This window comes from Lissotriton vulgaris, chromosome 2_2, assembly GCF_964263255.1.
Source record: "Lissotriton vulgaris chromosome 2_2, aLisVul1.2, whole genome shotgun sequence".
In the NCBI taxonomy this organism is placed as follows: Eukaryota; Metazoa; Chordata; class Amphibia; order Caudata; family Salamandridae; genus Lissotriton; species Lissotriton vulgaris.
Genome location: NC_141688.1, coordinates 298,517,838 through 298,532,661, shown reverse-complemented (window position 1 = coordinate 298,532,661; position 14,824 = coordinate 298,517,838). Strand labels below are relative to the sequence as shown.

Below are 14,824 nucleotides of genomic sequence, written 5' to 3'. Positions count from 1 at the left end.
TTCTATGTGAAGTTTATTTGCCTTTCGTGTGTGGTGTGAGTTATTCAGCCGTGGATCGGCATTGCTCACGGGGTGTAATACATTTCCTGAAAGTTAATTACAGAGTTTATGCTTTGCCTAAGTGGGAAGCTAATTCCTCATTCTTGTTTAATCCCAAAGGGGCCTTTGTCTGGAGGTCTATTATGTAGCGGGATTCAAGCCTTCTTAATTTCCGCAACCTGTCTCCACCCCTTGGATCCACTGGTATTGTGATCTAGCGCAAAAAATTGCAACAGTTCCCTATTGCTGTTGTGCCTAAGGGCAAAATGTTTTGCTACGGGATAGTTGAAATCCTTATTCATGATAGCACGTTGGTGCTCCAATACACGTAACTTGAGGTTTTTGCCGCAAGGGTAGAATCCTGGCATGTCCCTGATTCTGCCTGTCATTGTGATTCTGTCTGGCAGGTGACTGTGTACGATTTTATCCCTGATGGATCTTCCTTTTCTAAAGGTGATTAAGGGAAAAGCTGGAATCTCTTTTCCAATGACCTGATCCGTTTTTAGGATGTGCCAGCTCCTCTTTAGGATGGTTCTCAGATGATTGGAATCTTCTGAGAAGGTGGTTATCAGTCTAAATTTTCCTTCATTTAGATTTGATTCTGATTTCTTGATTTGTTCCTTTAGAAGTTGGTCTCTAGGGATTCTTTCCACTCTTTTCAGAGTGTTTTCCAGAAGTATTTTATTGTATCCTCTGGCTTGAAATCTATCCATGCTTTCTCTTGCGGCTTTTGCAAAGTCTACATCTCTTGAGCAATTTCAGGATAAGAATCAGGGACATGCCAGGATTCTACCCTTGCGGCAAATGCAAAGCCTGCGAGAGGAGCAAGAAGAGAACAACATACGAAATACCAGGGTCAGGACACAGCAAGAAAATATCCAAGTTTCTCACTTGTAACACCACCCATGTTGTTTACTGCCTATTATGCCCATGTGGACTGAAATACATAGGCAGCACAGTAAAAAACGTCAAGTTACGTGTATTGGAGCACCAACGTGCTATCATGAATAAGGATTTCAACTATCCCGTAGCAAAACATTTTGCCCTTAGGCACAACAGCAATAGGGAACTGTTGCAATTTTTTGCGCTAGATCACATACTAGTGGATCCAAGGGGTGGAGACAGGTTGCGGAAATTAAGAAGGCTTGAATCCCGCTACATAATAGACCTCCAGACAAAGGCCCCTTTGGGATTAAACAAGAATGAGGAATTAGCTTCCCACTTAGGCAAAGCATAAACTCTGTAATTAACTTTCAGGAAATTTATTACACCCCGTGAGCAATGCCGATCCACGGCTGAATAACTCACACCACACACGAAAGGCAAATAAACTTCACATAGAATGTAACTAATTTCGGAAATAGGAAATGTAAAGCACCCGAAATTATTGGTTGAAATGTATTTCACAGTGCCCTTTTCGAATGTGTTTTTTTGAATGCTAAAGTAAAAAGTAATTCACTATGCAATATTGTTTCTCACGGGGGTAAACGTCAGTCCTCTTTCTATGTACATGCAACAAAGTGATGAAGAGCTTTTAAACTCGCTTCCTTCCGTGTCAATGGTAGACACTGACGAAGGAAAACCGAAATGCGTTTGTCTGCTGAGTGGTTTTGATTAAAAACATATCGAACACTTTCCCTGCGAGTGCCGCAATTTCTTTCTGTGAATTCCGAGAGAAAACGGAGCTGTAATATATATATATATATATATATATATATATATATATATATATATATATATTACTTTCTTTTAATTGATGAACACTTTACACATAACAGCCATTTTAAAAACATAATCATCAAGGAGTACGTCTGCACCGTGAGCGGGCCCCGATCATGCTCCATTCGTGGGGACTCGCAGAAATCATTCCATCTTCCCCATATCTGCAACCACCTTTTGGGACAACCTCTAGACTCGTATATTGTTCGTTTCATCAACATGCACCTGTCCATGTCCCTCTTCCATTCTACAATTGCTGGTGTCTTCTGGGATCCCCACTTTTTGGCAATGTTTCATTTGGAATTATTGTTCCCAATGTCACCCATATTCTTCCTTTGCTATTTGAATTTGTCGGCCCCCAAATATTCAATACGCAGAACTTAATGTTAGGTTCTATTTTGACTTCCATCACTTCTTCCATACCCTTTATCAGCTCTGACCATTCTAGATATGTGCTCATTCCCAGACAACATGTGCGAAGGTGCCCTCCTGTCCACATCGCCTTGCACACCCTGAGTCAGACCTATAGCCCATCCTCATTAGCGCTGGGCCGGTGATATAGGTTCTGTGGAGTATTTTTAGTTGCACCATTCTCTATCTGGAAAAGATGGCTATCTACATGGGGGAGGCCAAGGCCTCCAACCATTCCTCGTCCTCCATTTCCGCTACATCAAGCTCCCATCAGGCGCAGAGCAGGAGGAGGGAGTCAGACATATTCCGACATGTACTGATCCAGGACTGCAAGTGGAGAGGACTCTGGAAGAGATTCCTCTTTAGTAACTACCACATGCAGTGCATGTTGTATCTGTAGTTACCTAAAGTGCTCTGTAGCTGTGCGAAGGAGACTACGTCGCTCGCCCTCCATAGATGCCTGACCTTGGAGATACCAAGCACATCCCACCTATCAAAGCCCTTTGCTTCTGCAAGTTTCCTTACATTTATGTATCCCACAGAGGGGTGGCCTGCGTGACTCTTCCATCCCAACCCAAGCTCTTAGTTGCTGTGCGCTATACATGGACAGCATATGCAGTGAGGCCTGTCAGCTTCTATTTGGTGGGTCTGGTGTATAGTACTCCAGCTAAATCCCCCCAGGGAGCAGCCATCTGTCCATCTGGTATCCTGGTCCCCTTGGGGCCTATATATGCATTGGTTGATGGCAGTTAGTTGCACGGCCAAATAATATCTTCTGATATCCGGGAGACCTATTCCCCTATTATACTATACCCTAGTAAGCTTCTGGGTCAATATTCAGGGTGATTTTCCCTCCCAAAAAAGTACTCTTTGGGTCCTTTATATGGCCCTAAAGTATTCTTAACCTACTGGGCTTGGAGTGTTTTGTAGGACATATAAGAAGCGTGGTAAGGATATCATTTTAAAGAGTGCTGTGCGTCCCAGTACAGACGACGAGAGTGTTTTACAGTGATTGATGTCACTTCTAAGTCTCTGTAACGGAGGTAAAAGGTTGTGCTCATAAAACCTAGCTGGGTCTTTGGTGACCTAAATCCCAACGTATTTAAATTCCTCAACCGCCTCAGTAATGGTATATCCCATGGGCGGGGTGGAGGGGAAGGCGGGGGGGGATTTGCCTCTAAGAACATAGATGACTAACTTCGTCCCAATTTATACAGTAGTCCGAATATTTCCCAAAATTGGTGAAGATATGCAGCGCTCTATTCAGTGAGGTTCTGGGCGACACCATATATAATAAAATGTCATCAGCATACAGGGAGACGCAGTCTTCCCAGTCTTACGACCATCTAAGACGCCTCATAATTAGATCCTTCCATATCCACATTGCCAACAGCTCCAACATTAAGGCAAAAAGCAACGGGGAAAGGGGGCATCCTTGTCTAGTCCCTCTCTCAAGGGTGGACACTGGGGACTTCCGGTTATTTACGACTACCTGAGCCAATGGGTCACTGTACAGGAGTTTGATCCAGCTCAAAAACTGGGGACAAATCTGATTTTCTTTAGAACTGCGAACATATGGGGCTATTCGATCATAACAAATGTCATGGTGGCGTCAAGTTACACTACCACAGCGTCTTCTCATATCTGGTCTGAGCGTCCCATTACTCTGTGTAGCCTCCGCAGATTAATAGAGGTGTTCCTTGCTGGCATAAAGCCAGACTGGTCTGGGTGTATGAGTTTTGCAATAACTTGTAGCAAAGGAGTGGCCAATAGTTTTGCTAAGATTTTGGCCTCTGCATGAAGCAAGGAAATTGCCTGTTGCGAGGGACATTTATCCATGGGTTTCCCACTTTTATGGATGACCGCAATGGTGGCTAATCTCTGGTCTAACGGAAGAGTCCCTCTCTCTCGACTCTCCAGAAACATTTGCGTGAGTAATGGAGCTAGATTACTTGGGGCTTGCTTATACAATTCAATAGGCAAACTGTTGGACTTGGCCCTTTTTGCAGGGTCATCCCTGAACTTTTTGCCTTACTCCTGTATTTTTTCTGACCTGTTATTGGCTGTTTTATGACTATGGGCACTTTACCACTGCTGAACAGTGCTAAAGTGCATATGCTCTCCGTATGGTAAATTGATGTATGGATTAGTGATTCCATGATTGGCTGGTTTGGTTTTCTTGTCAGACCTTAGTACAGTGCACTGAGTGTGCCCAGCACTTGTAACCCAAATGCTGCTGGTGGACTTGCAGCACTGGTTGTGCCACCCACAGAAGCAGCCTGTAAAAGTGTGTCTCAGGTCTGCCATCGCAGAGCCTGTGTGCAGTCTAGTTCTGCCATGTTGACTGGGCAAGTGCACCCACTTGCCGGTCCCTAAACCTTCCCTTTTCTGCATATTAGTCACCACTATGGTAGACCCAAGGGCAGGGTGCATTGTAGGTGAAAAGTAGGATTAGCCCTGGTGTGTGGCATGTTCAAATAGTGAATTAGAGCCATTTTCATTTTTCACCATTGAAAAGCTAGCTGTTCCCCATATGCCAGAATGGGCAGTTGATTGTACCATCTTATAATCCTAACTGACACAGGGAACCACACAGAAATTCGAGTTTAGTATGCCTGAACTCAGAATGATAAAATACATCAGCGCTCTAGCTGTTGGGCGCTGGGGGGGATATAAGTCGGATGTGTTGCAGGCAGCGCAGCGGACGAGCGCAGCGGGCGCGACGAAGGCGCGCCGGAGTTGCGCCTGAGTTAAGCCCGTCTGCGCCCGTCCGCGGCCGATTGCGGCCCAGGGCCAGAACCCCTGGTTCTCCTGCAGCACATATTCGCTGGAGCCGAGAGGAACTACTTCTCCTCCGCCATGGCCACCTGACACCTTGCTCACATGGCATGGAGGCGGACAAGAGCGTGGACTGCAACTATTGCGGCTACTCCTTTTGCGCAGGGCGATTCAAAACCAGTGCCCACCATCCCTTGATGTGTGGTTTGCTGAATGTCCGCTCCCTGCGAAAGCACTGTCTTGACATCCATGATCTCCTTGCTGAAAAGCGATGGGACTTACTTTTCCTCACAGAGACTTGGCTGGACTCGGATTCCATGCCAGAAATTATCGAGGCCATTCCAGAGGGTTACTGCCTTCAAAGATTAGACAGACCTAGAGGGAGAGGTGGGGGTATCGCCATAGTGGCGAAACAGGAGTACCAATGCCAGCTTGAACGTACCACTATTGAAGGCAGTGAAGCGGGTGCCTTTTCCATTTCACTGAATGGCAAGTCCACCTTAAAAGGCTTCCTGATCTACCGCCCACCGGGCTCCCCCACAGCTTTCATTGAGAAACTAGTGGAAGCTGTTACTGAAGCCGCCCTGAGCACTGATAGGTATCTAGTCTTAGGTGATTTGAACCTACATCTGGATACTCTATCAGATAAGACAGCTATCGATCTCTGTCTCACAATGGCTAATTTACAATTTGAGCAGAAGGTGCAGCATCCTACCCATAACTTGGGTCATCTTCTTGACCCAATCTTTGCTAATTGGAGTCAAGTGGAAGCATGCACACCGGTCCCCATTCCATGGACAGACCACCATCTTGTCCCCTTTACCATAGGGAATCAAGAACCTGCTCCGATTGACCCTCCAGCTGATAAACACCCTAGGCGGAGATGGGCAGCATTCTCCCAACCCGCATTCAATTTGGCTCTAACGGCCAAAGGTCATCCTGGCGGAATAGGTGTGGCAGACATCAACTCCAACCTAGACCAACGCATTACAGAGGCCTTGGATCTGGTTGCTCCACTTGGTGCGGCCAAATTGGGGGGCCGAGCAAAGAGATCTGCTCTCTGGTTTAATGCTGATATGCGGGTGGCAAAAGCAGCGTGTAAAAGGGCTGAAAGGCAATGGAGAGTAGCATATTCCATCTCCACTAAAGCAGAGTATACTAACCGTAGGCGTAGTTACCATAAATTACTACGGAAGGGCAAATCGGCGTACTTCTGCACTAGGATTGAAGGAGCTGAGCAGTCCACCAAAGAACTCTTTTTAATCTACAAGTCCATCACCATAGGCAAGTCTGCGGCATGCCCCCGAAACTCTGCACGGTGGAGGGCTGTGACCGTGTTGCAGAATTTTTCACTAACAAAGTCACTCACCTCTACAATTCCTTTCCTCGGCAGGCAATAAACGCTCCCTTATGGGGGAAGGGTGTCAAAAAGACGGGAGTACGAAAGCTGACCTCCTTCCTCACCCCGCCCACAGAAGAGCTAATCCGCATCTGCGGGTCAATTAAATCTGGCTCTCCAAGAGACCCGACGACCCCTAGTCGGCTTAAGGGCAGCTTGCAGGTGCTTGAACCTTATGTTCGCAATCTACTCGATTCCTCTTTTCTGTCCCAGAGTGTCCCCAAGGCTTGGAAGCGGGCAGTTGTACTCCCCCTGCAAAAAAAGGCCAATGTGAATTTCGAGAAATTCGACAATCTCCGCCCCATTTCCCTTCTGCCTTACATGGCCAAAATAGCGGAGAAAATTGCTAATACGCAACTGATGCAGTTCGTGGAGGAGGCATCGCTACTCCACGACTCACAATTTGGGATCCGTCCCCGTCACTCAACGGAATCTGCACTTCTGGCGGCGGTGGAGGCACTCCGACAGGGTGTGGATGAGGGCCAGACTATGGCTCTGATCCTACTCGACTTAAGTGCAGCATTCGACACTGTAGCACATACCACCTTGCTACAGTGTCTGAGTGAAGGAGGGGTCACAGGTGCTGCGCTTGGTTGGATTAAGTCCTTCCTGTCTGATAGATGCTTCCAAGTCAGGATGGGAGAATGCTATTCGAGGGAGATCGAGTTGGGCCAGGGCGTACCTCAGGGTTCGTCCCTGAGTCCGACTTTATTCAATATCTACGTCTCCCCGTTAGCAGCCATCGCGGAGGGCCACGGTCTCCACCTGGTGTCCTACGCCGACGACACGCAGTTGGTCGTCTCCCTATCTCGGTCCCCCGGCCTTGCGGCGGACATCTTCAGGAACTGCATGCAAGATCTTGCAGCCTGGATGTCCGCACACTGTTTAAAACTGAACGGCAGCAAGACCGAGGTGATCGTGGTGGGGGGCGGGCCTTCTGCGTGGTCGCCTGCGTGGTGGCCACCCTGCCTAGGTGAGGCCCCCACTCCCAGCCTGGAGGCCAAGAATCTTGGCATGTGGCTTGATAAGGACCTTGCCTTTGGCCCGCAGGTTGGCCGGGTGACAGGGGTGTGTTTCGGTGTCTTGAGAACTTTGAGGAAGGTTCTAGATCTGCTTCCCATCTCGGCTCGTAGGACGCTGGTGCACGCCCTGGTCACCTCGCGCCTAGACTATGGTAACCTGCTTTATTTGGGGGCTTCAGGCAAGGTCATGGGGCGCCTTCAGGTGCTCCAAAATGCCGCAGCACGGCTCGTGCTAAGACTCCCGAGAAGGTCTCCCTCTAAACCCGCTCTCCAAGCTCTCCATTGGCTTCCGATGGAGAAGAGAGTTGAGTTTAAGGCCCTCTCAACGTGCCATCGCATTCTGAGCGGCAAAGCCCCTGTGCCACTTCAGAGTTTGGTGTCCCACTATGAGCCTACCCGCAATTTACGGTCCTCTCAGACGGGACTACTTGTGGTGCCCAGAGTTAGGAAGGCGCGGATGGGGGGGAGATCTTTCAGATACCTTGCTCCCAAGTGCTGGAATGTCTTGCCCCCAGACTTGCGTCTTGAGCCATCAGAGGCCCTGTTTAGGAAAAAATTAAAAACTTACCTTTTTAGCAGGTAGCTCCTGGGGGAGGGGGGGATGGCAACTGCTCACTTATCATAGCGCGGGGACACGCCTTCTGGCGTCACCAGGCGCTTTAAAAATGTCCAAATAAATAAATAAATATGGAAGGTGGTTTTAACCTTCTATGTTTGAAAATACCACTTTTAGAAAGTAGGTATTTTCTTGCCTAACTGTCCAAGCCTGCCTCTGCTAGGTTGTGTATTCCTTGTTTGGAGTCTGAGTGACAGACTGGGGTATTCCAAGAGACAGGGTGAGTCAGCACAGGGCTGAATAGAGCTATCTGCATGTAGATGGGTGAGGGGAGTTGCACCAGGGACCTGAATAGGGCTGTGCATGCCTTCCACAATGCTGGCTCCACCTCCTGTTGTGCGACTGATGTCCCTGGCCCACACTGTCAAAGGAAATAAGGAGCCTTGTCAACAAAGTGCTCCAGGACTACACAGAACTGGTTTGGACTGGACACAGGACCCTTTGCCTTCAGAGGGCAAAGGATTTGCTAGTATGAATATTGGGACCCAGACCCAAGAACTTTAGATCACTTTTGGGGAACAAGGATAACCTTCCCTGAGGAGAGGAACCAGAGAAACTGAGGAGGAGACTACCCCTAGGCAGAGTGCTGTTTGGGGGATCGACCTTCAGTGGTCACCTGACTGCCAAAGAAAGGAGAAAGGACTTTGTGCTAATTTCAACTCAACCTGTCTGATAGTGTTAGATTTAAAACAGATGACTTAGTCAAGTTAATTCAAAAGCCAGCTGTCACTTAAAACTTCTTCAGCTCCTCCTGAAGAGCTTGTAGTGAGGTGCTGAGGGAGGTAAGAGTCAGCAGAAATGTGTCGACAAATAACAACACCTTATGGTTTTAACCCCCAAATCTAACCCCCTTAATGTCTGGCATTGCCCAAAGTTGAGCCACCAGAGGTTTGATACTCAGGGCAAATAGCAAGGGGGTGTAGAGGACACCCCTGTTGGGTGCCTCGGCCTAAGTCAAAAGGGTTCGAGCTCACTCCTTTGGCTTGCAGTTTAGAGCGTGGGTATGCATGGTTAGCTCTGATCATATTGATAAATGTGATGCCAAAGCTCTTCAGAGTGAGGGAGAGAAAGTGCCAATTCACTCTATTGAATGCCTTTTTTGCGCCAAGTCCCACTATGAGCGCTGTCGTTTTGAACTTGGATACCATTTCAATGAGATGAGATGCAAAGTCCTACAAATATTGTATGTGTTTGCCTCCCTTTTATAAACCCGGATTGCTCAGGGTGGATAACATCTGGCATTAAATTCTCTAATTGAGACGCCAGTATCGCAGAGTAGAGCTTAGCGTCTAGATTTAGGAGGGCGATCGGTCTATGGGAGGCACACAGTTGTGAGATCTTCCCAGCCTTCGGTATCACTGTGATCAGGGCCTCTACCATTGATTGCGACACCTTTTGACCTGTCGCTATCTCACGGAACAGGGCCGTCAGGTGGCGTAAGAGTTCCAGCGCAAAGGTTTTGTAGAAATGGGCTGTCAGCCCCTCAGGCCCTGGAGATTTATGAGGCTTTAATGCCGTAATTACCTGTCTCACTTCCTCTTTGGAGATCAGAGCAGGTAACTGTTTCTTCCAGGTTGCAGCAACCTGGGGAAGCGCTAGGGAGGCCAGATAGTTAATTTGAGCTGTGGTGTCTGTTGCCCATGGAGTTCTTGGTAAATGTCCCCAAAAATATTAGCCTGTCCTATATCATACTATTCTATCTCCCCCGTCCTTACTTAATCCCCCTATATACTCCTGTTCCTTTTTTGCCCGGAGCTGTCACGCCAGGTGTGTGCCAACTTTGTTTCCCTGAGCGTATGCATTGCAGTGTAATCTATACTAATAGAGCTGAATTCACACTATTGAGATTAAGTGCACTCAGTTGACGCTTTAAACTCCAAGTTGGGGTCTTCTTCTATTATTTTTCTGTCTAGCTAAGTGTTGCCTTTAGCTCTACACTTTCCTTTGCTCTCTGTTTATTCAGTGCCAAGACTAGTTCAATACATCTACCCCATAATACAGCTTTGAAAGCATCCCAATTTTTCAAGGGCGGAGTGGCCCGAGTCAGAAAAACAGGAAAATACCATCTCAGTGGGCCCTGCACTTTACCCAACCATTCAAGACTCACCGTAATAGGGCTATGGTCTGACAATATAATGGGAAGAATTGTAGCATCCTGAATAAAGCCCTGCAGCCCCTGGGTAACAAAGACATAACCTAATCTTGAATATGTTTGATGGACATGTGAGAAATATGTATAATCTTCCGTGGCAGAATGAAGGAACCTCCAAGCATCTATAATGCCCAAGTATTGGAACGTGTGTTTTCCATTTTTAGGGAAACTTCTTCCCGTAGATCTGTGGGGGTGAGTACTATCCTCTGTCGAGTGCCAGGTAAGATTAAAATCCCCCATTGGAACTATCTGTCCCTCAGCAAAACTCCCCACAATATCTAGTAGCGAGGTCACAAAGGCTGCCTGGCCTGTGTAAGGGACATAAGCAAAGACAAAAGTGACACATCTCACCCTCAGCTTCCTTTTTACCAGTACCATCCGACCCTCTGTCTTTATCCCCTCCGGTTAGAATTTAGTATTATTATGAAACATTAACGCCACCCGATTGTGTTTCGTACTGGCGGATGATATATGCAAAAGGTGCGGAGCCTAAATTCATTCAATCTCTTCAAATGTGTCTCCTGGAGAGCCAATATATCGAACTGATGATCCATCAAGTATTTCCATATTTTTGGACGCTTATAGAGAGAGTTCAGGTCTGTCACATTCCAGAAAGTGATTGATATCATCTCTCGAGCTTACTCACGCCTTCCGCTTGTTATGTCTCCCAGTGATCTCCTACCCTCAGATCCTCTTGCCTGTCCTTAGAGAGGTTTGCCCCATCCACCCTCTAACCTTCTATTGTAACAACGTTGTGCAACATTCTGCCCCCTCTCCCCGCTTCTCCACCACCCCCCTTAGTAGTAAATCCCCTCAGAATTAACTGAACAAACAACAAGAAAAATAAACCTGGAAAGTGGGGCTAACAGGCTCCCTACCATGGTGTCACTCTAGGTAGTGGGCATATTGGCTGGGTCTCGGCCCAATCCTGCCACCCAGTTGTCTCTACATCAAATAATGTAGCTCTTTCATTCTGAATGTCAATTTATAACAAAAAATTCTAGGGGTTCAACATAATAGCATGTAATTGTTCCGTCTATGCTTCTATACACTATTGTGGTCCTAGTCTAGTTTTGATTGACGGGTGTACGCGTTCTTCAGTCCCAGAGACTCCTTCTTCTCAGTCAAGTCTGAGGCTAAGCTTGACTCGCTCTTCCCTCATGGATCAAGTCTTGGTTTGGCTGCCTCTTGGAGACCAGTCTCCATTTTGATGTTTTCACATGTGAAGTATCTCTCGTACTGGCAGGCATGGAGGGCGTCTCTTCCTCTGGAACCGGCAAGCCCAAATCTTCTAGACCTTCCTTAGGTTCTGTGACGTGTTGTTGCTTATTATGAAATTCAAAGGCCAGCCCAAATGGATATGTCCAGCGATACCTCACAAGTTCTGTCCTCAGTCTTTCTGTAAGGATCCTGAAGGTTTGCCTGCACTGTAGGGTCGCTTGTGCTAAGTCCTTGAAAAGTGAACATGTAAAACCCTGGAAGAAAATCACCTCTTTCTTTCTGGACTCCTGTAGGATATCTTCTATGACCTTGGCTAGAATGTCCTGAGTGTGTCTAATCTCTCTAGATGCTGCTGGCTGACCCTGTGCGCTCTTTCTATTTTAATCTTCAGTTGTCTTTGCCATAGAATCTCTGCAAAAAGACCGTCTATAAAGGCCTCTAGGTCAGGCCCCTCTGCTCTCTCCTCCAGATCTCTGATACGGATATTGCCTTTCCTTGACCTGTTTTCCAGGTCTTCGTTCTTTAAAATGTCTATCTGGATCTGCTTATGAAGGTCCTGCACTTTGTCATGAGTATCTGTCACTCTTTTGTCTAGATCTTGCTTCCATCTCTATTTTTCTAGTCTCTATGGAGTCCACATTATGTTGAAGCGAGGTCATCTTCTCCGTCAAGTCGGCTATAAGTTGTTCCACGGAGGCCTGGAGGTCACCTTTTAACTCTGTGCTTAGTTCTGTCTTGAAGTCCTTCAAGGACATCAACAGGTCTTTCTTAGTCAGCTGCATGCTGGATTCGGTATTCCCCTGCTCTGGTGATTGCTTCTTCTCTGCGGGTACAAAGAAGTGTGATACCTTGGATGTAGCCTTTTTTGGTGGCATAGATGCAGTCCCCACCATCCGCAAGGGCTTCATGGTCCCCTCAGCTCGCCGGTGCATCCAAGGCCAGGTTTCCACGTTTTAAAATACTCTATCTGTATCTCCTCAATTGGGTGCCTTTTGGACTCCTCAAATACAAATCCAAGTGCAGCTCCTCATGTTAGATGTCACCAATGGCGGCCATCTTGGGGTCAGGCATGCCCCATTGCTCAGACTTATCCATGAGGCTACTCAACTTGTCTCTTCCCACATGTGGTAGTCGGGGGCCCCAGAATCTTCCACCGCCTCAAAATACACCTGCCTGGGATCTTCGTGTCAAGATTCCCAGGGGGAGCACTCTGGCCACCATCTTAGGATCAGGCGTTACTCGGTCAGGACACCTTGCCACATTCGATAACCCCCCTTCTCTTTACAGCCCCCTCTGTCTTTGGGAATTTATAGGGGATAGCACACCTGTTGGCGCACAGCGTCCAAACTAACCCCCTCTGCCGCAAACCAGGAGTCCCTGCAAGCATGGCTTTCTGACAGGCTTAACGACCTGGCCCCGGTGTTGCCCCCCCGCTTGACAGCTAAGCGGGTCTCGGCCCCTTGGTTTACCACTGCACTGTGGGCTAAGCGGCAGCAGTGTAAGGTGGCCGAAAGGGCCTGGCGGGCACACTATGATAGTACGGACAGGTTGGCCTACAAGGCTGTGGTTAAGGCTTACCACCGGGATATCCGCCTTGAAAAAAAAGCCTATCTTGCGGGGAGAATTGAAGCGGCCTCTAACTCTAGCAAGGAGATCTTCACCATAGTCAGAGAATTTATTTCTCCTCGGACCATTACATCGGAAGAGGTGCCCTTAGAATCCTGGGCGGCGGATCTTGCTTGTTTTTTTACAAGCAAGATAAAACTCATACAGGACTCTTTTCCAGCGGGAGCACCTGTTCGGCCGCTTACATCCGAGGCCGGTATGTTTCCTCCGGCCTCGCAGGGCGTCATATTGGCTGAGTTTCCATCTTTGTCAGCCCCAGCCTTCTTAGCGCTTATGGGCAATTTGAAATCTGGGTCTCCACTGTCAGGTGCCCCACAAGTCTTACCTTGGCTTGTGACGCAATTCCACAGAGACGACAAGAGCACCCGTCCCTGTACCCACCTGACCCTCGTGGAAAGCGAAACTCAACAGGGATGAGATGGACGCAGGGATGGGAGCCAGGGTGAAGGGGTAGTGGATAGCGTAGAGCTGGCAGGGGCGTCTGGGTGTTAGCTGGAAACCAAAGGAGACAGGGCAGAAACAGAGTCAGACCCGGAAAGGAACCACCCCCCACATACACACACGGACTTTGTCACCCTCTGAAGACTCACCAATGCTTCCGGAAAGAAAGTCCCCAGATGAGAGCACCTCCGGATGTGAATTGCAATGGTAAGGCGCTCCTGCGCATTGCAGTCTAAATCCAAAACTAAAAGAAAGCGCTCCTGCGCGTTCACCCAAGCTAAAACAAAAGAGTGCGCTCCTGCGCAAGTAACAGTAACTGGAACCCAGTCACTTCCCCAGTTGCATCCCTTTGGCGCTCCTGCGCAGTGGGATACTGTAGAAATAAACACACAAAGCAACCAAAATCCTCTTAACACCCTCAATGCGCTCCTGCGCGATAAGGGTTAAGGCAAACAAAGAAAACGGCACGTTCCTGGAACCCCCAGGAGAAGGCACGAACAAGCGTCAGTGAGGGACGCGGACGTGAAGCAGGGTTGCGCTCCAGCGCGGTTAGTCTTCTCAGTCCAAGAAGAGCGAAAGGTATAAATCCTACGAGTGGCTGACGTGACAGCCAAGCAGCGCTCCAGCGCGGCTTGTCTCGGGCAAGGCGGGTCTCAGCAGCGGGATACCCAGCCTGGAATCCGGAATCCGAAGCACCCAGCCGCGGGAAACGCGATGTTTATGCGTTTTCCCCCGGAAGTGCTTCTGTGCTCTGCTGCCCGGAAACTAGACCGGGTACTCTACTTCCGACCGGAAGTGAGTATTCCGGCCGCCCGTGTATGTGTGGGGAAATGGCCGGCCGCGGCAATGCCGCGAACCGTGACAGCACCCCCCCCTAGAACAGAACCCCTCCCCCCTCCCCTGAGTTCAGAAAAGAGAGACAGGGCGAGGGCTCAGGGGATGACTCAGATGGAAAGCACGAACCAGGATAGGAGCATGGCGCACATGGGACAAGGGCTCCCAGGACCGCTCATCGGGACCGTACCCCTTCCAGTCCACCAGGTAGAAAAGCTTGCCCCTGGTACGGCGGGAACCCAAGATAGCCCTGACCTCATACTCAACATGGCCCTCCACCACCACCGGAGAAGGAGGAGACGGCAGGGAGCCGCCAGACAGGACCGCCCGCAGAAGGGAGACATGGAAGACAGGATGGATCTTCATGTGCGGAGGAAGAGACAGTTTCATGGCCACAGGGTTGACCACCTTCTCAATAACAAAGGGACCCACAAAACGAGGCAACAGCTTCTTGGGACCATGAACGTTGAGGTGCCTAATAGAAAGCCACACCTTATCACCCCTGTGATAAGCGGGTTCCTGTTGTCTGTGAGCGTCAGCGTGCTCCTTGTAGGTGTCCTTCGCCT

At 48.6% G+C, this 14,824-nt stretch overlaps 1 protein-coding gene across 1 annotated transcript in view; it reads right to left on the bottom strand.

Annotated features, from left to right (window-relative positions):
- Positions 1-14,824, bottom strand: part of LOC147729340 (astacin-like metalloendopeptidase) — a 173,144-nt gene that overhangs the window by 34,636 nt on the left and 123,684 nt on the right. The gene's annotated exons all lie outside the window — the stretch shown is intronic.